The following is a 22005-nucleotide window of genomic DNA, read 5'->3' as shown; positions in this document are numbered from 1 at the left end:
CCAGAGGGTTTGACTCGATCTGGATTTCTCACTTGTGTTTTATAACACAGCTGGGACCAGGTTTACTGATGGCACCAGCAACATGTTTAGTCAGTCAGGTGTGTACAGAGTGCTCACTTCTGAAGGGCATTATTCTCCCTCAGTGCTGTTGGAAGGAATCCAAAGAGGCAGAATGCAGCACAGAAGAAGTGTTTGTGCCCCATCTTTTCTGTATCAATGGGGGAGAAAGGTGGCAAGAGAATTAGAATCCTCCCCCAAAGATGCATACATTACAATGCCCTGCCAAGAGATGTGTGTTTATCTGTCATGATAAAAGAGGAGATTCTGGATAAGAAAAATGCCTGCAACACACAAATTGTCAAGAAGATTTGTTCCATTAGCAGGATGTATCATTCTTAAACACCCCCCCATGTTTATAAAAGAAACCAAGCAGTATAAACAGAATCAAACTGTTGCATAACGACAGGATGGATTATATAACTGTTTCTCTTTCTGAAATCCACTTCCTGTTGCATCAGTAAGGAACAGGTGTCATACTAATTAATCTGTGAGAGCGTATGTTTGGTGGAAATGATTTTGATGCAAAAACAGTCTTTTCATGAACTCATTACCATAATTTGTCAGAACGGCTTTGTTTCTTATTGTACAGAATCCAGCAAGTTGGAGCTGAAAAGGTCCAGAAAATTAAAAACACAATGATGGCACGCTAAGTGAATCACAGTAGGAAGAACCAAACTCTCAGAGCTCTGTGCATTAAGTCAGGCTGATCAGGTTGCGTAATGAAAATTGACAGCCTTTAGTGAATTAGTGAAATAAACAGCAGCATTTGAGCCACACTGTTCTAGTGCTCTTAGCACAGGACTTTAGTCCCTGACTCTTGTGGGCAAGACAAGTCTGTCATTTTCTTCTTTTCTTCACAGTTACAGGGGAAATCCAAAAACAAGAAATGCATCAGAAACAAATACTGCAGTCTCAGATATTACATATTACATAACAATCTGTTCCCTGCATTTTGTTAATGTGATTCTCTTTGCTGCCAGGACAGTTCATCCTTTACATTTTTTATTCTTATTGATCACAGCAAATGGCAAGGGCACAGCATTATCAATCATGTACTAATTGAAAAATGATTAACACTGGTGCATCGTAACCTGGCTCCTTTTGTATTTAATCACATAGCACAAGTCTTAAGACACAGATCTGGTCACATTTGTGTTGTTAAGCTTTGCTGAAGAAGGGAAACCATGAATCTTGTTGGCACTTTGAAAGGCACAGCATATGCTCAGTGTTAAATATAGGGCAGATTGTTATGAGACTTTCAGAGCCTGAACCTAAATAATTTTACAGTATATGAATATATACAGTACGAACACACTCATTTGCATAAGTGATCCTAGGCTGCAGGGGGCTCTGAGCCGTGCTGTTCACCTGAAGCTGAAGCTGACAGTGGCTTGGACTCTAGAAGATAAGAGAGGAGCAGCAGGCATCACCCTGGGTGCAGATATCACCCTGTTCACAATTCTGAAAGAAAGGACAGGTCGCAACACTGACCTCCTGATGCCAAACTTCATCAGAGACAGCAATCCTTTCTGGCACCTCAAACCAGATCACCTTGTGCTGACTGAAAGTATTTCAAAACGCCAGCACGCACAAAAAAGGTGTCACCTAGTCACCCTCAAACCGTTAAACACCTTGTGGGCAGAGCAGAAGCTAGCAGCTGTAGTAAATATTCTGAAGGGTGTCACGGAACAAAAATCAGTAATCGATGTGGATAGAGAAAAGGGGAATGTTCCATCAATCCCTACTCAAGTCACAGTGTCTTCACTGTTGTGTAAGAATGCAACAGGGACCATACTCCACACACCATACCATACAGCGCACACACAGTCAGACATGCCGCAGTTCCTGACACTTACAGTACAGAGGTAACTGCTTAGCTTTCCACAGCTTCAACCAATGAATCCATACAAGGCATTCGAAATGCTCAATAGATAGATCAACAGTTATCACCTCTGATTCTACAGCCGCAGGTAATGACGCACCTGTCTATAGCGTGATGGCTGTGTGATACTTTCATAACTTGAGGCAACAGGCCTGATGGGGTGGATACTGCAGTGGTAAACGTCCCCCGCACTGGTGTCACAGCATTGTACAGTGACTTCAACTGTGTGCAAACAAGCCAATCTCCCTCTGCGGCTTTGCTCAGGCCCCGCAAGCGCGCGAAACACAACCCCCGAAGAAAGGCTGAGCCGAGCAGCAACAGCAAGCTGCCTCAACAAGAGTGCTCGAGGTCAGGAGGGAATGAAGTCAGGCGCGTTGTGTTTCTGTCTCCGTGCCTTCAGAATCGGTGAAACTGGTAAGCATGCACCTGGAATCAATAACTAACTGCTAGGGCCATTTCATTTGAAGAGATGGGGCAAGGAAAATGATTAAAGATCAGGGTATCGAACAGTGGGTGTAATCAGTGAATATAAAACTCTAATTGAAATTCAGCTGCAGTCTAGTTAAAACACTTTTTCTTGCCTAGAAGCAATTCTTATAAAAATCCCTGATGTCTGATTTTGTAACCTGTCAATGGAAACGATTATATACTGCAGCTGAGTGTCGCAGACAGTGCTCAGGGCTTTGAACAATAACTAGAAGGTTGTGGGCTCAAATCCTGGTTGAAACACTGCCGCTGTGTCTTTTAAGGTAGCTCTTGCATTGCTTCTGTATCAAACCCAGCTGTATATACAGTAAGCTTGCAAATATAAAACGATTTCAGAAAAAAGCATCAGGCAAATACATTGAAAACTGCAAAACATCTTGACATCAAGCATGTGCAACAGCAGCAACGTGATAAAATTCAACAGGAAACCATAAAAGATGCTTTAATAAATTGCACAAAACACTCTAGATCACTGTGTGTCAAGTAATTCTGTTGCCGGAACTGTTTGGTCTTTTCCTCACTAATGAGCTGAACAAGAACACATTGATCAGCACAGTATACTAAAATCCTCACTCAGTTCACCCAAAGCTCCACAGTCACTGTACCTGCAATCAAAATGAAATCTCCACATATTTAGGCAACCCACCATGGACATTTAATTAACACTGTAAACAATTTTTAGCTTGGGTTGCAAGAATCAGACTTGCTCACAGAACAGTAAAGGCAACTTTCTCCGAAATGTATGGCGGTCTGGGAATTCAATTTAAACACCAGTTTCTAGTTAAAAAGAGACAAGCAATAAATGTGGCAGGGATAGTGTACCGTAGATGCTACTAAAACACAGTTTGGGAAAGCCGCTTTTCAAATGTGTCTCGGGTTCCTTGATATTAAGTGATGATGTTATTGTAGTGCATCTCTGAGACACAGGGGGCAACATTTACTGTCCTGGTGCAGGTAGCATAGTCTTCTGAAAAGTCATGGGACAGAGGCTGAACTGAATATTCAACATTCTGAGCCTTTAGAATCACTTAAATAATTATTAGGATTATTAACATTGATTTCAGTTGCATGACTTCTGATTATTAACACTGATTTCAGTTGCATGACTTCTGATTATTAACAATGATTTCTGATGCGTTGTTTCTTACCATTAACACTGATTTCTGTCAGCTGGATTTTCGGCAAAGCAGTGTTGCAAAGCTTGTTGCTACCAACTTCCCAAAGGAAAACAAAACAGAGGGGCAAAAACAGCAGGTGAGGCATCTAAACAAAATGAAGCAGCAAGCTGAGGGACAGGTTTAAATGACAGCTGCAGTCATCCGCCCCACCCTCACCCCCACACTATACTGCTACTACTGAACGAAACTGAGATGGATGCAGCCTGAGATGGATGGAATAATAGTTGTGCGACTGGGATGCTCTGATACGTTTAATACACTATATCCTTGCACATTTTGTAATATACAGTAGTGCAAAGGAACAAGTTAAGGTTTATTCCATGCTGAAATTCCACATCTGAAGAAGGCTCCACAGCCGAAACGTTGTGTTTCTTTTCTTCTCTTTACAGCATGGAATAAACCTTTACTTGTTCCTTTGCAGCCTACAGTAGTGAAATGCACATTTTCACAACTTGTGTCCTTGTAAGAGGGCAGCAGACACACGCAGGAAGCATATCCTTGTCTGAACCACATTACCCAGAATGCTGTACCGAATGAGTTGCTGCTCCCAGTCACCTGACCAGTTCTGCGAATATGATTGGTCAGGTGATAGTTTAAAGGAGAATTGCAGTGAAGATTTCTCAGACCAGTCATTACATCCTGGTAACAAAATAAATTCATTCATGTCATAGGAATATTTTACACATTTCGAAATAAGCACAAAATCGTGAAATTGGTGAAAGTACTGTTCTCCTGTTGTCACAAACTCGCATTCAAATTCCCAAATTGCAATGTGAATTGGCCCTTACTGCTCAATAGTTTCTGTAATGACTAATGCAATGTTATGTACAGTACAAGCGAATAAGTATAGGTTGTGCAGCAGATATTTTTCTGCATAAAGTTGTCAATGTGATCTACATGCAGAGTTAATTTGCAATTAGTATTGGTCAGTAAATCACGAGATTGAGAGCAAGATTTGTAACCCCGGCGTCCTGGCCAAATTTCCCATTGGCCCTTACCAGTCATGGTTTCCTAATAATCCCCATCTCTGAACTGGCTTCATCACTCTGCTCTCCTCCCCACTGAGAGCTGGTGTATGGGGAGTGTACTGGTGCATCATCCAGGTGGGGGCTGCACACTGGTGGGGGTGGAGGGGATCCCCATTACCTGTAAAGCGCTTTGAGTGGAGTGTCCAGAAAAGCGCTATATAAGTGTAAGCAATTATTGTTGTTGTTGTTATTATTATTATTTCTATTGGATTAAAAGAGATGTGTTCACGAGCCTGCTTCTTTACAATGTTTTCATTGTGACCAGAAGTTTTGTTGCCTCTTTCTAAATTGTAGGGTATTGCGCCTTGCATACTGTACCTGGAAATTTGGTCTATTTTGTGATGTCAATTGGAGGTTTTCCATGTAACTGTGTACATTTTACTTTTGTTGTGGTTGGAAATGCACTCATCAATGCTGATTCTTTCTAACCCTGAAACACAAAGGTAGCGCTGCAGTTGCCCTTCAATAACCAGGAAGCAGAGGCTTCCAATCGTGCCCTGTGACATCCGGGAACAGAGGGCCGAGCTGCTGTGTGCAGATTCAGCAGAGAGAAGAGGCGAGACAGAGGCGACCGACCAGAGGAGCTGTGGAAGCTGTCAGGACATGAGAGCCTTGGTGGGAGACTAATGTTTGGAAGAGGATGGAGAGAAACCTCAGTCTCAGGGAAAGACTTCATTGTATAGCTGGTAAGCAGCTTATTAGCTATCCAGTAACTGATCGTGAGGGACTTCAAGGGAGTCGGTCAGAAGCTACAGTAAAAGTGGAGTTTAGGTTTTTGTTTCTGGAGGTCTGCTTAATTTTCCCCATGCTGTAAATAAAAGTACTGGTTGAGGCTGCTTTTGTTTTCTTTTATAAAAGATTGCATGATACAGCGCCCCAACCCCTTGGAGTTTCACACCTGTTAGTAGATGCAGCATGTTGGTTTAACCTCCTGGAGGGCAGCTCAGCTGGAGTACAGCCGGGTACAGAGAAAGCGACAGCCTGGGAGTGCAGAACAGGCTCAGGCGATTTTCGGATTGTATCACCACTCAGGCTATACCATTAATTGGTCCAGGAAGGAAAAATGATTAAAGCCATGTTGGAGTTGTTCGTGTTCATGTTGGACGAAATGCTTTTTACTCTGAGAAACTGCCAACGTCCTGCATAAAAATCTGACATGAAAGAAACTCAACCTACAGTAGTAGGGGTGACAGGAACTTCCCTGTGCCTGAGCCGCTGGCGACCTGCTTTCCATGACATGGAGTCGCTCTCCAGAGGCCACTGCTACTGCCTTCCTCATCCCTGGACACAAGCCTCTGTGCCAGCGAGATGGCAAAACCCTTTCTCAGCCCTACATACAGCCTGCAGGCTAATGCACATACTGTATGGTGAACAGTTATGCCAGGGATTTCTATCTCCTGCCCAGAGAGCTGCAGTCTAGCTGGACTAGTTGAAAGGGTCTAGTTAAGCCAACAATTAGATATATTTTTAATGAAGACATACAGTACAGAGAACATAGCCCTCCAAGTCTGGAGTTGTGCACCATGAACTCCACTGTTAATTTATGACCATAACTGCTAGCAACTATCGTTACTGTACTTATCTTCCACTGTACTGTATATACAGTATCACTGCCCATTGTGAAGAACAATGCAATGCACTGTAAGAACATCTCAAAGTCATTTTTCAGAACAAAAGAACACAGGAAAGCTTGCAGACGAGAAAAGGGTCTAGTTAAGCCACCAATTAGATATATTTTTAATGAAGACATACAGTACAGAGAACATAGCCCTCCAAGTCTGAAGTTGTGCACCATGAGACAACACAGGTCTCGCAGCCTGTTCAGTTTGTTTCGTTGCTGTTAGACAACTGACTGGTCCTGGACGAGGGTCTCATCCAGCTGTTTCTGCAAAAAAAGCAGGGTACTGGCTGCAACCGGTCAGAGCTGGTTCTGGACTCTCACCGTTCTCCGTTGCAAATTCAGTCCCCAAAGTTTATTTCACATTTTAAAATTAACTTTGAAAAGTCTGCATGGGACAGTGACAAACACGCCCAAAAGGTATTCATTCTCCGCAATGTGGGCAGCAACTGAGGCGTTTACTTTGCCTGGAGCTTACTGAAAAGCCGAAATGATCAAGAAAATGAATATCTGATGGCAAGGGCCTAGAGCTAATCTTTCAGTGTTGCTGTGATGTATGCGCACAGCTCTTTAATGTTCAAGAACTGCATGCATTTCAGCAGCCTCCAGTGTTTTATACTCGTGTGCATAGTGTAAAGGACATCAAGTTCATAACTTCTTCTTTCTTTGATTATCTGATTCATTTATACTGTATGCAAAATCCCGTACGAATATTAAAGACGTATAATGTTAGATGAACTTTGTACCTTGTAAAGTATAAGGACCATCTAGCTGGGGATCACCTCCAGCTATTTTTGAAAGAAGCCAAGATTTTGACTGCTGACTCCTATTCTCAATTTGTGTCCTCTGATTCACAGGAGAATTGTAGGTTTATATTTACACAGTCCCCGTGTAATCTCTTTTTGTGGTTAACAATAGACTTAATAATACTTTCAAATATCCTCTCCACTACAATGGGCATTAAGGATATCGCTCAGTACTTATGTATTGAGATAAAATAATACCCACTGCACACTTCTCTTTAAAAAATCCTTTCAAATGGCTGTAGCAATGAAAGTCTTGATGTGATGAGTAATTTAATTTATAGCTGGCGTAAAATCAAAACACAAAAACAGAATACTTAAAGGCCAGGACATGATTAAAAAAGAAAATACAGACAATACTCTTAGATGAAATACTTTTATATGTGATAGATTATAAGCTGAATTGCACCAGCAAATCCTACATTGTTTCCTATACTGTACACACAGGGATGCTCACCGAAACTGCAGAATGAGCTTTCTGGTCACTGCAGAGTGAGCAGAAAAAAATAGTCCAATTACACACTCATTTGGAAAGTTTTAGAATGAGTGAAAAACATTTTGTTCACTTTAAGACGGAGAATGAACTCACTGGGCTGCATGTTAGAAAGTTAGAAAGAGTTGGCAATTGTGATTGTGTCCTGATCTTGAAAGCCATCCTTTGAGTGTTCACCTGGAAGATGCTTTCCAGGGGATTCTCACAAATGACATGTGGCTAAAAGCATCTGACAGACTGAACCTGCTAGTTGAAAAGGGTAATTCCCAACTTCGTACCGGGTTAAAGGAACTGAATCTCTATAGCCTGGAACAGGGAGTGCATTTAGATTAACCAGAGGCTGTGGGTGTTTGAAGTAATGCCTCCTGCGGTCCTGGGTGAAACCCTCAAATAAATAGGGTTCATGCCCTGGGATCATAAAAGCAAAATGGGCCAAACAGCTTGCTATTTTTGTCAGATTTCTCATGCTGCTAGGCTCTGTTTTGTGAGTGGCGTCACATGGTCTAATCGTTTTTGTATCGCGCAATTCGGCAAGGCGCGGTCACGTTTTGGAAGCGGAAGGAGCGGGGCGAAACAGAAAGGGATAATGGGAAGGGGCGACACACACCGGGGGAGACAAGGACAGAACCTGCAACCTGCGGGAGGAGGCGTGAAGAAAGGAACAGAGTTTCTGTTCACTGCCGAAGGCCAGGGGCACTCACCGGGAGAGCAGGCTGAGCAGCGTGTCTGGGAGAGCTTCAGGTACATTAATGCGCAGGTGAGCACGTGGTTTTCACCGTGACTCATCTCTCCAAACACTACTGCTGCACACCAGGAGCCCATCAGTCTTGATTAGTAGAGCACCAGTCTCCAGAAATCCGGGCAGTGGATTAAATTAGAACGCAGAAAGTTTAGACGTGGTAGATTCAACAGATTAGTAAACCAGTGCTGTAAATTCCTCAAACAGGCAATCGTGGGAACCTGTCATGGCGAGTTAAAGCACTTTGAGTAAATTATTAATTAGTCCAAAAGGGCCGAACAGCCTCTTCTCATTTGTCTTAAATCCTTCATAAGTACAAAAACATATAAAGCAGTCTTAATGCTGGGGGAAATTTAAAGTATTAAGCTGTCAGCGCAGGACAGAAATGTGAAAATAGATGGTGTTTATTTTTCCATTTAGCCTAGAAGAAGAGGTGGCTGTTTGATACTGAGGACATGCTGTGAGGGTTTCTGCTCTGAGGTCTTCATCAGAGACCTGCACCGGCAGCAATCCAACATTCGTTTCCCCCGGTTACAGACTTACTCAACAGCATTTCGTTATCTTTCACTGTTTGCGAGACTTCTAACTCCCCTAAGAAACAGAGCGGTTTGCTTGTCGATGAGCAGTCTTTGATCAGAAACATTTGTGATGGCTTGTAGCTTGTGGTATTTTCAACACTTTAAGCGCTCGTTAAATATGAAAACATCAGTCCTGGTGTGTACAGAGCGGCGAATGATACGTTTTTATACCCCAAATGCACACGCCTGTGAAATGAGGAAATCTCACTGAAAATCGAGAAGATCTCTGACCCTATTGTGCCACCCTGGATTAATGTGGATTAATATTATAAGAAAAAAGCCTTGTAATTCTTCTATTTATGTCTTGTAGAGAGTAGTGTATGCTTCTCTTACGCTAATTTTTTTTACACGTGTAACATCTGCAGGAGGGAATTTACAGCTGCAAATAGGAGAGTTTTAAAATACCTTGGGTGAGCACAAATACTCAAATGGTCAAACCTCTTTTAACAAAAAACTTCACTGAATCCAATTTTGACATTTACTCTCAGTAAGCAAGAAGTATGAATGTGCACATTATGCACAGAACAGTACTGTAGGCTATGCATGGCCGTTCTTAAAGTTCATCACAGTTAACACGTATAGATCTTCCTTGCGGAAAATGCCATGATATACAGTATTCATACAGTTTCTCTCCATCTCTGTGTCACAGTGCACAATACACTTAAAGACTTTACAGTCTTCAGTGGTTTGTGATTTCCTTCACCTTCTACTGTGGTATACTGCAGTAATGTGTTAGACAGGATTACTATTTCACACTATTCTGAAACATAAACAATAAAGTTGCATATTTTTTTCAAAACCCCGCTAGTCTTGTAACAGTAATTATTCATTAAAAAGCAACGTTTTGTTTCTGTTACTGCATCGTTACCAAACGCTGTGATATGTGACAAGTCATTCATTAACACAGTCAAATTTGTCCTTTTTTGTTTTTGTCTACAGTGTGTGATAATGCACTAATGATTTGCTATGCCTAATACCACCTGCATTCCTGCCCTTTGGGAATTAAAGTAAATCGCACGTTTACACCAGTTTATTCAGCATTAGGATAGAAGCTTTATGAGATCACAATTTGAGTATGTTAATTGGCAGGCTCATTAGGTTAGCAAATTATTCAATGTGTGAAATATGTGCTAATTTTATGGATATTAATTATTCCCATAGTTCTGGAGTTCTTTGTTGGTGTATTTTACTGGAACTGCATTGCATCACAAGGCAGGAACACAAAGAAGGAAAAACATTTATCAGTGTCTACAGATGTGCTCAGGCTGAACAATGCATGTAGGCTTTGCATGTAGCTTGAAATGATAAATATCCATCAGCTTTGGGAACTAACGGTGACTTTTGTCTTCAGGCAATCAATGGCAATAACTAAAAAGTGTTTATAACCAAAGCTCCCAGCCTTTCTAGCTATTATTTGTATTTATCTTAATGTTCTGCTTGCGATGACATGAAAAGCTTAATTACATAATGAAGAATGATTTGAAAATTCTAGGGAAATGAAGTGTTCTTCTAATATGAATATACAGTATGAGTCTTCCGTTCTTGAAAGCTGTGAAGTGCTTTGATTACATGAAACAATCAAGCCGCTGAAAGCGAACTTTTAAAGGTGCAGCTTTGGTGCCAATGCAGCTACTGATTTACTGATGGCTCCTACTGCTGTTTAAGAGTTTGTTATTAAGCAGTGTTATCTGGTTGTGCTCAGCTTTGGGCTTCCTGCTGGAATTGCAATCATTAGAGTAGTAGCAGAAATAACAACGGCTTGCATTTTATGTATCACTTTGCATCCCGAAAGACGCAAAAAGTGTTTCACATTTAGAAGCAGCCTGGGTGACAGCTGCAGCCTCTCTGCATCAGAATCAGGAGGAGAAACCTGTGCAATCCCAGTAAGAGGAGAAGACAGCAATATTAGAACAGGAGGCGCTCTTTTACTGTAACGGGAGCCGGTCCAGGCTCCCGTAAAGCGTAGTTCAGGACCCTGTGCAGACGGTATCATCTGGAAGTAAGTGGAGAAGGACAACAGGGAATAGGGGATCAGGACGGGTTGACAGACAGGGGGGCGTGACGACGGTGATCCGGTGCTCGGGGAGTGTGGTGCAAGCAAACAAGCCCAAACAGTCCAAAGGGGGAAATCCGGGACAAAGTCCAGGGTCCAGGTACCAGTAGAACCATCAGAAACAGACGAGGTTAAAATCCAGGAACAGGAACAGGGAGTTAAAAATCAAGATAACGAGGCCAGACGCTCTGAACCCCGGACTCAGATGGTCAGGACGCCGTGATGAAGCCTGTGCCGTTGGGTCTCTCCTGGACCCGCTGGTAGGCGGGCTTCCAGGCGTCCCTCTCCCAGTGCTGAGCCAGGAATAGCGGGAGCGGCGGGCTTAAATAAGGAGACAGAACAGGGGGCAGGTGCACATAATCAACTAAAATACGAAAGGGCCAGAGGGCCCTTAAGTGGAGGGATGACAATGGTGACAATTACACTTCCAGCCCTCCTGATAATTCATCCCTTTTCATCCCAGAGGATCTCAAGGCACTTCTCACTGGGCTCCTGTGGGAGTGCAGCTCCACCTGGGCGACGCAGGAAGAGGGGGAAACTGCTTCACCTACAGTATCAAACTGGCGCAGGGGGGGGACTTTAGGGACTGGCCAGACTGCATTAGCCCAGGACGGAATCTAGCCAGGACACCAGGGATAACCCCCCTGCTCCTATGAACAGTGCCCTGGGATCAGTAATGACCAACTCAGGTCCGCAGTTTAAGCCCTCAGCTGATGGACACTGTGCATACAGGGAGGACTGTACTGTATATGACCTACACAGAATCAAGACTAAATAGCTTTTAGGTCAGAAAATATATATTTTTTACAGTTAAAACCTCATGGAGGCTTGTCTGAATTTGGCCGGTTGTTTCACTAGTAATTTGCAGATGACAGACTCCGAACTCAGGACTGGATTCTCCCAGAGGATTTTTCCTTCTCGGCAATCAGGACAAGGGAGCAGCTCCAGCAGTGGCTTTGACTGAACCCTGATCAAGGCACAACCCATTCGTACTGGCAACTTGTTATGATGGCTAATTTATAGTAGTTTGGTCGAATTCTAATAAAGACAAAATGAGTAAACGAATGTAAAGGGATGGTGTACTCAGTACTTCGGCATTATCTCGCCTGGCTGAAGAAATGACAGCACTGGCCGAAGATCATCGCTGTCTCAACTCACACAAGGAATGAGTCAGGGAGGCAGCTGCAAAAGTGCAGCAGGGGAGTCCGGAACAGATGTGTGTGACAGAAAAGAGCTGTGGGCAGCCTGCAAGTATTGATACACACTGTAGGAGAGCAATAGTGCAAGATTACAATTTGACCTCCCCCTGCACTTCTGTTAAATGACACCATTTGTTAATAAAGCACTAAAGAAAAATAAAAGAATCAATACATGCAACTTCAACTTTCTTTTTTCAAGTCGCAGGTTTGTTATGTGCAACTGGCAGACTGAATTTTGAATCCCAGCTCGGGTCTCTTGCCAAGATTTTCGAACCCTTGCAATTCCTGTGTTAATCTAGTGTGCTTTCGGCCGTGAACAGATATGGTAAGAGACAGTTCAGTAGATGAAAGTTAACCGCCGTACAAAATGACAGATAATAACAGTGATACTTTTAATAAAAAGCACATTTCTATCTGTGACCTCAACTGCTGCCAAATTCTCCACAGCAAAGAACAACAACGCGGATGTTTTGGAAGTTATTCCGAAGCTCCCGTTTTCCTAGCGTGGACTTTCATTTTGCTAATTCCAAATACCGTTGCCTAGGCAACGAACAACACAGAGCATAACACACGCGGCGAGGGGCCGTGACAACAAACCCAGACTGCGTTTCCTGCTGAACTGCACAATGGTGGCGGAAATAAAAACATTTACAATGCAAATGAATCAAGGTGCTCAGACTTAATTCTCTAGTGCATGACATGGAAGGACATGAAACACGACGGTAGTTATTAACTGCCATGTAAAAAGAAACAGAATGGATTTTCTACATCTCAGAGGAAAACCATCGTGTTTTTAGACACTAGAGCATACCCACATCCAAAAGGATCAATACCACCAGCAGTCTTTCTAGGACCTGTGCAATGGCAGATGTGATGGAAATTAAACAAAGCCCACAAGAGACAGGAGAGGGTCACTATCTTATCTCACCTTTCGGGGTCTCTCCCCTGGATGTGCTGCAGGCAGGAGGGGATCAAGATGAGCAATCTGTTGCCAAACAGCTTTACACATCATCATCTAAATGTGAGGGATTGAAATCCTGAAAAGAATTCCTCAACCCAAAGCAGAACATGGAACAAAATGGATTGATGACATGGACTGTCATCACAAATCAGCAGCAGTGCCTGTTGTTTTTTTATAATAAGGCTGAACCTTTTCGTATTTTCATTACTTTTCCATTAAACTCTCAATGAAGCAGCAATATTCTGCTACAGAATGTGTTCTTTTAAAACTGAAATCCCTCATCTGTCGTCTTTGCAAATGTGCGCATTTTATGAAAATCATATCATGCAATGAGTTTGTCTCTCTTTCAGTCTGCTTTCTGAGGAGGAAGTTCCTGCTGCTTGAGTGGTGGTGGTGGGCCAGTAGGTACAGTAGCATTCTTCTCTTGAGACCAGAATTTCCAAACTACTGCCTTAGTTTACTGACCAGGAGCACTGTGATGTAGGAGGCACCCTTCGTGGTGAGATGATTCACTGAGACTATGAGCAGTGTTGGTAAGAGTGGAGGTGTTCGTCCTGGTGTCCTTGCAAAACATTTTGCTGGTTATGTGCCTAAGAACATAAGAAAGGCTAAAACCTAGAGTAGGCCATCGGCCCCCCTGGTAGATTGCAGGTAATTAATCGAAAGGTCTCGTCCAGCCATTTTGTGAAAGAGTTTAAAGACTTTAATAACATGCAGTAGCTGGGATTCTCATTCCCTAAGCCCACAGCCCTGTGGGTAAAAGAGTGCCTCCAGTTCTCAGTTTTAAATGCCCTTCCACATGGGGCTTTCTGTTTCCTGGTTTGTGTTTTACCCTTTGTCTTGAATAAATGCCTGGTCCTCCTAATCTTCCCTCTGAGTTCAAGCACTGAGGCAGTTGCTCACTTCTCTGCCTTCACTGCTTAGATACGGCCACTCTACCCCCAGGTTCCCCACCGGTACAGGCCACAGACAAACGCAGTATGGCTTTACCTTCTCTTTGACTTTAGCTTGTAGGCATGATTCTGAGGAAGGTGCCCCCAAAGGCCACCCACATCCTGACTGTTCCTGCCTACAGACACAGCTCCACACACACCTCTCATCCCTGGCAGCACGGTACTCTCCTCTCCTACCTGCATGGCCACCATCACACTGCGATCAGGGCTACTGAGCAATAAGTGTCTAAAGACTGTCACCCACAATTACACCAGCTTTACATCAACATTATACAGTACGATCTACATTCTCCGTTAGGAAAAGCACAGAGCATTCAGACTAGGTCAATTCTAATGGCAGTAAGGGCCGAGATATCTATTTTTTTTAAGTTTCTTCTCCTAGAGTTTCAAAACTGCCCGCTCCGCTTTCCTGTTACAAAGACATAAGGAGCCAGAGGGTTTAATTAGCACAGCAAACTTGCATTTACCGTGTATTTCCTACTATATTTACTCATGAAGAACAGATCAGCAGTACTGATTCTGTTGAATGCTTCAGCACTCCTGACTTTAAAAACACATCCACGTGTATTTACTTCCTGAAAATGCCATCGCTGTTTCTTTCTTGTTACTTTTACTTTTCCTCTGGTAGAGGGGAAGAAAACCTCAGCCACTGTGTCCCTGCTCCCTCCTCCCCTTTATCAGTCAGGACAATAGAAAATGCTTCCTCTCTTCACATAGTAAAGGAAAACAAAGATAATCAGTTGTCATTGATTTTCAATAAAAACAAGTTGCTTAGCACCCTTGGCTGTAAATAGAAAAGCAGGGAGGAATGATTTATTGCAGTTTAAATATTAATGAGAATTTAAATGGCAAGCCTATCAGCACTGAAGAGAATGGCTTGGAACATTGATTTCTGCTGATTTCTTATTTACGGAGAATAATGGTCCTTCTCATGTAAGAGAGGTGCAGTGAGCTGTTATGAAGGAGGTTAAAACACTGCAGATGCAGTTCAAGCGTGCAACACAATTTCAGAGTTATTAGCCTTACACAGAACACAAAGGCACGCTGACAAAGTGCCTGTGAATAACTCAGTCACCTTGTATTCAGCCAAGGTAGACATCAGCAGTGCGGCCACACTGTGGTTCCCACCTGTCACTGGCTCAGGCTCATTGCTGTTGAAATACAGGTACAGTACATACTCCACTTCTCTTGCTAGAGGATAACTTGCATCTGGCTGAGATGCAAGGATGCGTGCAGCAGCCGAAAAACCTCAACCAGGAAGTTCCTCCACTGTTGCTTTGGTGTCAGAGAAGTGGGATGAAGATTCTCCCGTTCAGCTTCCTCGGTTGTGCACCAAATGAGGGAACGGAACTGAAACGTGCACATCCTCTGCTAGCCTTGAAGAGATGCATCTTGCAGCTGATTACTAATTTGCAAGCAACGTTGGGACCAACATTGGGCAGAGTGTTAACAGGCTTGTCCGTAATGGGGGTGACTCCAGTCCAGGATCCAGCTTGGACAGTCTTACTGCCCATTCTGGTCTCTTCCCCAGGTAAGACAACTGCAGCTTCACTCTGCACTTCATCTGATACTGTTCTGGCATTTCAGCATGTCATACAAATACACCAGAAATGAGCTTATGCAACATTAGGAAGGTTGTCCAAATATAACAACACAAACACAAATAAAAAGTCATGAAAAAGAATCACATGAAAATCCTACATGAGAATCTCTTCATAGTCTTCATGAAGAAGCTGTACTTTTTACTTGTACTATAAAATTATTCTCGTTTTGTTATGAAAAAAAAAAACATGGGCACAAGATTTCCTATCTTATGTAAAACCTGAATAATTGGATTTGATGTTGATTTATTTTTTGTTTCTGGTAGATTTAATAAGGCATTAAACTTTTATTACGCAAAGCTGCTCTTTCAACACATGGGATGAGAAAAAATAAATATCGGGAATTAATTAAATACGATATACTGTATGATTAAATTGAAATATTTCTTCAGCCATTGTAACACATCTCCCTCCCTCTTTCTCAGCCTTCTCAGAGTACAGTAATTAGCGGGAAAGGGCCTTCCCAACCCAGCTGGGCTGTGGAGACAGAGTGGGGATACTCACTGTAGATAAGGAGGGATTTAATAAGCTACACATTAATCAGAAGTAAAGCTCTACCCTTGGTGGGTAAGCACTAAAGCATGCCAACATACTGTAGCTACGCTGCACACATCCTGATTTTACCCTGGAGAAGCTCAGCCTTCTCCACACCCATGCAGTGGGTTCCCCCTGTGGAAGCTGACTTTAGGATTGTCACAGTTTGCCCAGGGTTGTAGAGTTGTAGCAGTCTTACTGTATACTGTATGTCATGCATTCACTGTGCTCAGGGCTCAGGTGGGGAGTCTAGGGCTCTGAAGAAACAAGGAGAGGTATTCTGCATTGACGTGTTCCCTATTAAGATCACAGGGACTAAATGATCATTTCTACACTGATGATACTCAAATCTACATACCATACCAAATCTGACACTGAAGTGGCCGTCACTGTTCAAATTGTATCTCTGACATCAAAACATGGATGACTCAAAATTACCTTAATTTAAACTACAACACGAGTGAAATCGTGTCTCCCGGCACCTCCCATCAAAAGCCAATGCAGTAACCCCATCAGAGGGTGGAACTGTACTTGAGTCTAAACTGAAGAACATGGGGGTGATATTGAGTCCAGGCTTGACGTTTGACCCACATGCGCAACATATTGTGAAAACACAATTCTTCCACCTCACAAGTCTTGCCAAACTACGTCCCCATACAAACTACAGCATGTCCAAAATTTGGAAGCCAGACTCCTGACCAGGTCTTGTGTAAATGACCACATTACTCCTATCCTGGAGTCCTTACACTGCCTTCGCATCATGTTTCACTTTGTTGACTTCAAAATCTTCATGCTACCTAATAAGGCTCTGCATGGCTTGGCACCTCAGTACCTGTCTGACTATCATGCTATTCCCCACCTCACAACCTTCATTCTGGTCTCCTGTCTGTCCCCCAAGCCCACCTACACTCTATGGGTGACAGAGCCTTGTCCAGTTGCACCCCAGACCTCTGGAATTCTATCCCTAAAGATATCAGAGAGTCACCTTCTCTGAGCGCTTTCACAGCAAGAATCAAAACCTTCTACCTTATTGTAATTTTGTATTCCAACTGTCTCCTCTCATTGTGTACTTTTTTTCTTGGGTACCTTTAAGGTGCTCTATAAAATAATGTATATTATTATTATATCTTTTTCAAGTGTGCCGAAGAAGGCTTAACAGGTCTTGACAGAAGCCAAGGTGTCTGCTTTGACAACATGGCTGGGTAGCTGGGTAGCTCATCCCACACTCCCAGAGCTTTTACCTAGAGAAGTGTCTAGAAGACTCAATTAAAACGCACTGAGAACAGGCGGCACTTCACAGAAAGGGCTGTAGGAGTGTGGAATAAGCTACCCAGCTGCGCTCTAGAAGCTGATACCCTGGATGAGATCCTCAGATCATTTACCTACAAGAAACTAAACAAGCCAGAAGAGGTGAATCGCCTCCTCTCCTTTCTTGTGTGCTATTGACAGACCTCATTGTTAAGCAAAGGGTTAATTTTGTTTGTTATTATTGATTGAGTGGCTATTTCATGAATTGTTCGAATGTTTCAATGGCAGACGTTGCCAGGCAGAATTAAAAAGGATGAGGTGGCAGGTTGTGTGCACTTGCACAGAAGACGTGAGTCAGAGTCACTCAATTAAAGCTGAGAGCTGGGGGGAAAGGAGACTGCCTTAAAAACATCAATATTTAAAACCCTTCAGGAGGAATATATATATAGTACATAATATCTCATCATCAAAGTTTAACGGTAATGGAAATCATTAAGAATTTGGTGCTACACAGAAGTCTGGAAAAATCCATAACCTGTGTTTTTTAATGAAATAAAAGTTCAGTGTCTTTACTGCAAAGGTGTCTTTCCTGGATACAGGGGAAGTCTACAGCCTACACAGTAAGGCCCGGTACTGGATGAAACCCAGCTGTCTCTGAGGTTTCCAGAATCAGCCCATTTCTCCAGTGTTCTTTCTGGGAATGTGTTGCAGCTGTTTCATGCTTTGGGTGCGTGTGTCCCCCTTCTGCTGGCTTTTCACAGTGCTGCTGTTGTCAACAGCGCCCCCTACAGGGCCCTTGCGCTGACGGTTTTGACTTCCAGACACAAGGTGTGCTGTGTGCAGCTCTCTCTATAATACTAAAACCACAGAAAGAAAGGCAATTCTTTCAGAGACAGATGCAAGGCCAGGGCTCAGAGGGGCATCAGTAATCATTATTTTTTCTTTTAGTTCTGACAAGTCGGAAACGTACTAAAAGCACACATCCTGGGCTCGTAGAGAATCCGATGTGCCTTAAATACACACCATAAGTGAATACAAGGTTAAACAGTCACCACTCCCCTAGATCAAAGTTTACAGCCAAAAGGCGTATCAGAAAGACTGCTAACGAGAGGAGGCCATTCAGTCATTCAGTCTCCACTGCTTGTTCAGAAGGTCAGCGCCCAGCTGAATCGAAAATGTCAACAAGTCACTTCTTCAAAGAGCCCAGAGTCTGTACCTCAACCACCCAGCTGGGGAGACTGGTCCAGACATCCTCAGCTCGTATAAAGACAATCTCCTTTTTTCCTGGACCAAAGAGATTTACAGTAGTTCCTTTGACCTGTCTATGCTGGAGACAACAAAACCCTCAGAACACGAATCATCCTAGTTAATCTTCTTTGATCTCTCATTAAGACTACAATACAGTGAGCACAATTCAACCCAAAATTTTTAAATTGGAATCCAACACAACATTTTACATGAGTTATTTCCTAAGTATTGGCTTCAACCCCATGGCTGTGTAGCTTGTTCCATTTCCACTTCCACAAAGTTCCTTATGTCCTCTTGCTCATCTTTCACTGTTCTTTTAAAAGAAGTCTTCTGGGTTGATTTTGTCAGTGACCTTTGAGGATTTTGAATACTTATATCAGATGCACCCCTAGTTCATACTGTGCGAGACTTAAAAGGTTCAGTTCCTTCAGCTTATCACTTTAGGATATTCTTCGACTTCATCTATGGATGAATTCCAGACCAACAATATCTTTCTTGTAACAAAGTGATCAAAATGTTCTACAATATTCTAAGCGAGGCCTTGTTAGTGCATTATGCAGTTTTAAGATACAATCCCTTGATTTGATTTCTACACACTTGACTGAATAGCGTAACATTTTGTTGGACATTTTAACTGCTTTCCAACATCGCATGGCAGATGGAAGTAGGTCTACAAACACCAAGGCTTTTTCATAAGGAGCCTCTTCTATGGTTTCCCAATGTGTATTTACAACTCAAGTGATCTCCCAGTCTTGAATTTTATCTACTGAAATCTTTTAGATTTCTACTTGCTACTTCAACAGTGTCAATCATCCTTATTTGTTATCACCTGCAAACCTGGCTAGTTTGCACACTATACTAGAATCTACATTAGGAAGACCAGTGGTCCTAATACAGACCCCTGGGATACTCCACCAACTACAGTACAGCACCACAAATCGAACATTTACCCCTTTTCTGTACTGTTTCCTCTTTATTAACCATTTTAATCCAAATACTTGAATTTGTTTTCTAGGGATTCATCTCCTATTGAGACTGTTATCAAAGCCTTCTGAACATCTAAAACACCATGTCTTTCATGCTCTGTTTGTGTCCATTACTTTTGTTGCTACATACTGTAGTTCAAATAATTATAACAGGTTGGTTAGGCAAAACCTACCTTTCCTGAATTCGTTGACTATTCCATAAGATGTTGTTTCCATACATGTGATACTAATAATTGCTGCCATAACTTTATATAATACATAACAGAAGATAGAGTTATTGATCTATAATTACTTTGGCAAGTTTTGTCATACTTCTTATAAATGGGCACAACATTAACATTAGTTCTCCAGTCCCTCAGTGCTACTCCTGTCTTGAGCGACTGGTAGAAGAGCTGTTTTAAATGCCCAGCTATCTACGTTGGGGAAACCGGAAGGAGACTAGGAGAACATGTTAGGTGAACATGTCAGAGAACATGTTAGGGCTGTGAAGATGAAAGATTTCTCCGAGCCCATAGCTTCTCACTTCACCTCAGACGGTCGTGAACACACTGATCTCTCCATCTCTGTTCTCAAAGTAGGGTTTCTCAACTCCCACAGCAGAAAGACGACAGACACGAAACTCATCCTGAAATGAGGTTCACACCGCCCCCCTTCTCTCAATGACAGCTTTCGTGTGATCTTCTCTGTTCTCATGACCTCACACTTCTCTTCACCCCTCTCCACTTTGCACTTCCTGAGTGGCCTGCCTCCTCCCCTCTCCCAGCTTTCGTTCTCCTGTGCTGTTTAATCTCTGCTCTCTGCCCTGTCTTTCTCACACCTGAAGAAGGCTCCACAGCCGAAATGTTGTGTTTTCTCTCTTCTCTTGTTCCTTTGCAGACTACACATGCCGACGCAGCTCCCCACCATGGCGGTATTAATGGCTTCTGAAAAATATCTCTCATTTCCTTGAATATAACGGGTAAGTTACTGTACAATCTGGGCCTGGAGATTTATTTGAGTCATTCTAGTATCTAAAACACTTCTGTTTCTTCTGTACTAATACTGCTTAATAAAGAACTTCCTTCTGCCGCCTGAAGCCAGCCATCAGCTTCTTTCTCAGTGAACATCTGAGTAAAATACTTGTTTAGTACTTCTTCCTTTCCCCTTTCAGCACCTGCAAGTATACCATTGTTCCCTAGCACCTGTATACCGTACATTTTTCTTCATCCTTAATGCTCTGTTTGCTGTTGAACTACTGAGAACATTTTATTTTTGTCTTACTGAACGTCACAATATTCTTTACCACATCTCTCTTGGTCTTTTTAATATGCTATTTAACCAGTGCTTGCAGTTAATTTTGCTTTTTTTTGTTGTTTTTTAATAATTTTATAAAGTGCTTTCTTTTCCATTACATTTTTCCTACTTGTTTTCTGACCCATTTGGGATACTGTTTTCCAGCTAACGATTGGGATAAGATGCTCTGTCCTTCAAGAAGAATCTGTTTAAACTGTTTCCATCCATATTCTACTGATGCCACATCTATCCTGTCCTTTTCTATGTCTCTTAAACAGTGACTGTACTCAAACATTTGGATGTAGTGTATGTTCTTACTTCCGGTACGTACGTATTATTTTGCACTAATATGTTAAAATGTAATTTATCTAGTATCTGCCCAGTTCAGTATTTTGTCTACAAATGTTTGCAGCTCTCTTGCCATTGTTTCTGTTTGCCACTGTCCCTATTTTAATATCATCTATATTCACCTATTTTAATATCATATCACTGTTAGGATCATACAGTGTTGCATGATCCTTACAGCAACACTGTAAGGATCATGTTTTTCGACTTCTCCAGTGCCTTCAATACCATACAGCCCTTACTACTAAGGAGGAAGCTGGAGGAGATGCAAGTCGATGCCTCCATGACCTCGTGGATCACTGACTACCTGACAGGCAGACCACAGTCTGTGAGACTTCAGAACTGTGTGTCTGAACAGGCAGTGAGTAACACAGGGGCTCCTCAGGGGACAGTTCTTTCTCCATTCCTCTTCACCCTCTATACTTCGGACTTTAAGTACAACTCAAAGTCATACCACCTGCAGAAGTTCTCAGATGACTCTGCAATTGTGGGATGTATTGAGGGTGGGCAGGAGGAGGAGTACAGAGGACTGGTCAGCAGCTTTGTGGAGTGGTGTGGGGTGAACCACTTGGAACTGAATGTAACAAAGACAAAGGAACTGGTGGTAGATTTCAGGAGGAAAAAGGTCAAACCTACTCCCGTCTACATCCATGGGAGTGGCGTGGAGATGGTGGACTCGTACAAGTACCTGGGAGTGCACATCGACGATAGACTGGAATGGTCTAAGAACATCGAGGCCA

At 42.6% G+C, this 22005-nt stretch overlaps 1 protein-coding gene across 1 annotated transcript in view; it reads right to left on the bottom strand.

Annotated features, from left to right (window-relative positions):
- anks1b (ankyrin repeat and sterile alpha motif domain containing 1B) overlaps window positions 1-22005 on the bottom strand; it is a 343291-nt gene that overhangs the window by 101542 nt on the left and 219744 nt on the right. The window lies entirely within an intron of this gene.

The sequence above is a fragment of the Atractosteus spatula genome, chromosome 8 (assembly GCF_055471065.1).
Source record: "Atractosteus spatula isolate fAtrSpa1 chromosome 8, fAtrSpa1.hap1, whole genome shotgun sequence".
In the NCBI taxonomy this organism is placed as follows: domain Eukaryota; kingdom Metazoa; phylum Chordata; class Actinopteri; order Semionotiformes; family Lepisosteidae; genus Atractosteus; species Atractosteus spatula.
Note: the sequence above shows the minus strand (reverse complement) of the source record. Positions and strands in the feature narration are given on the sequence as shown.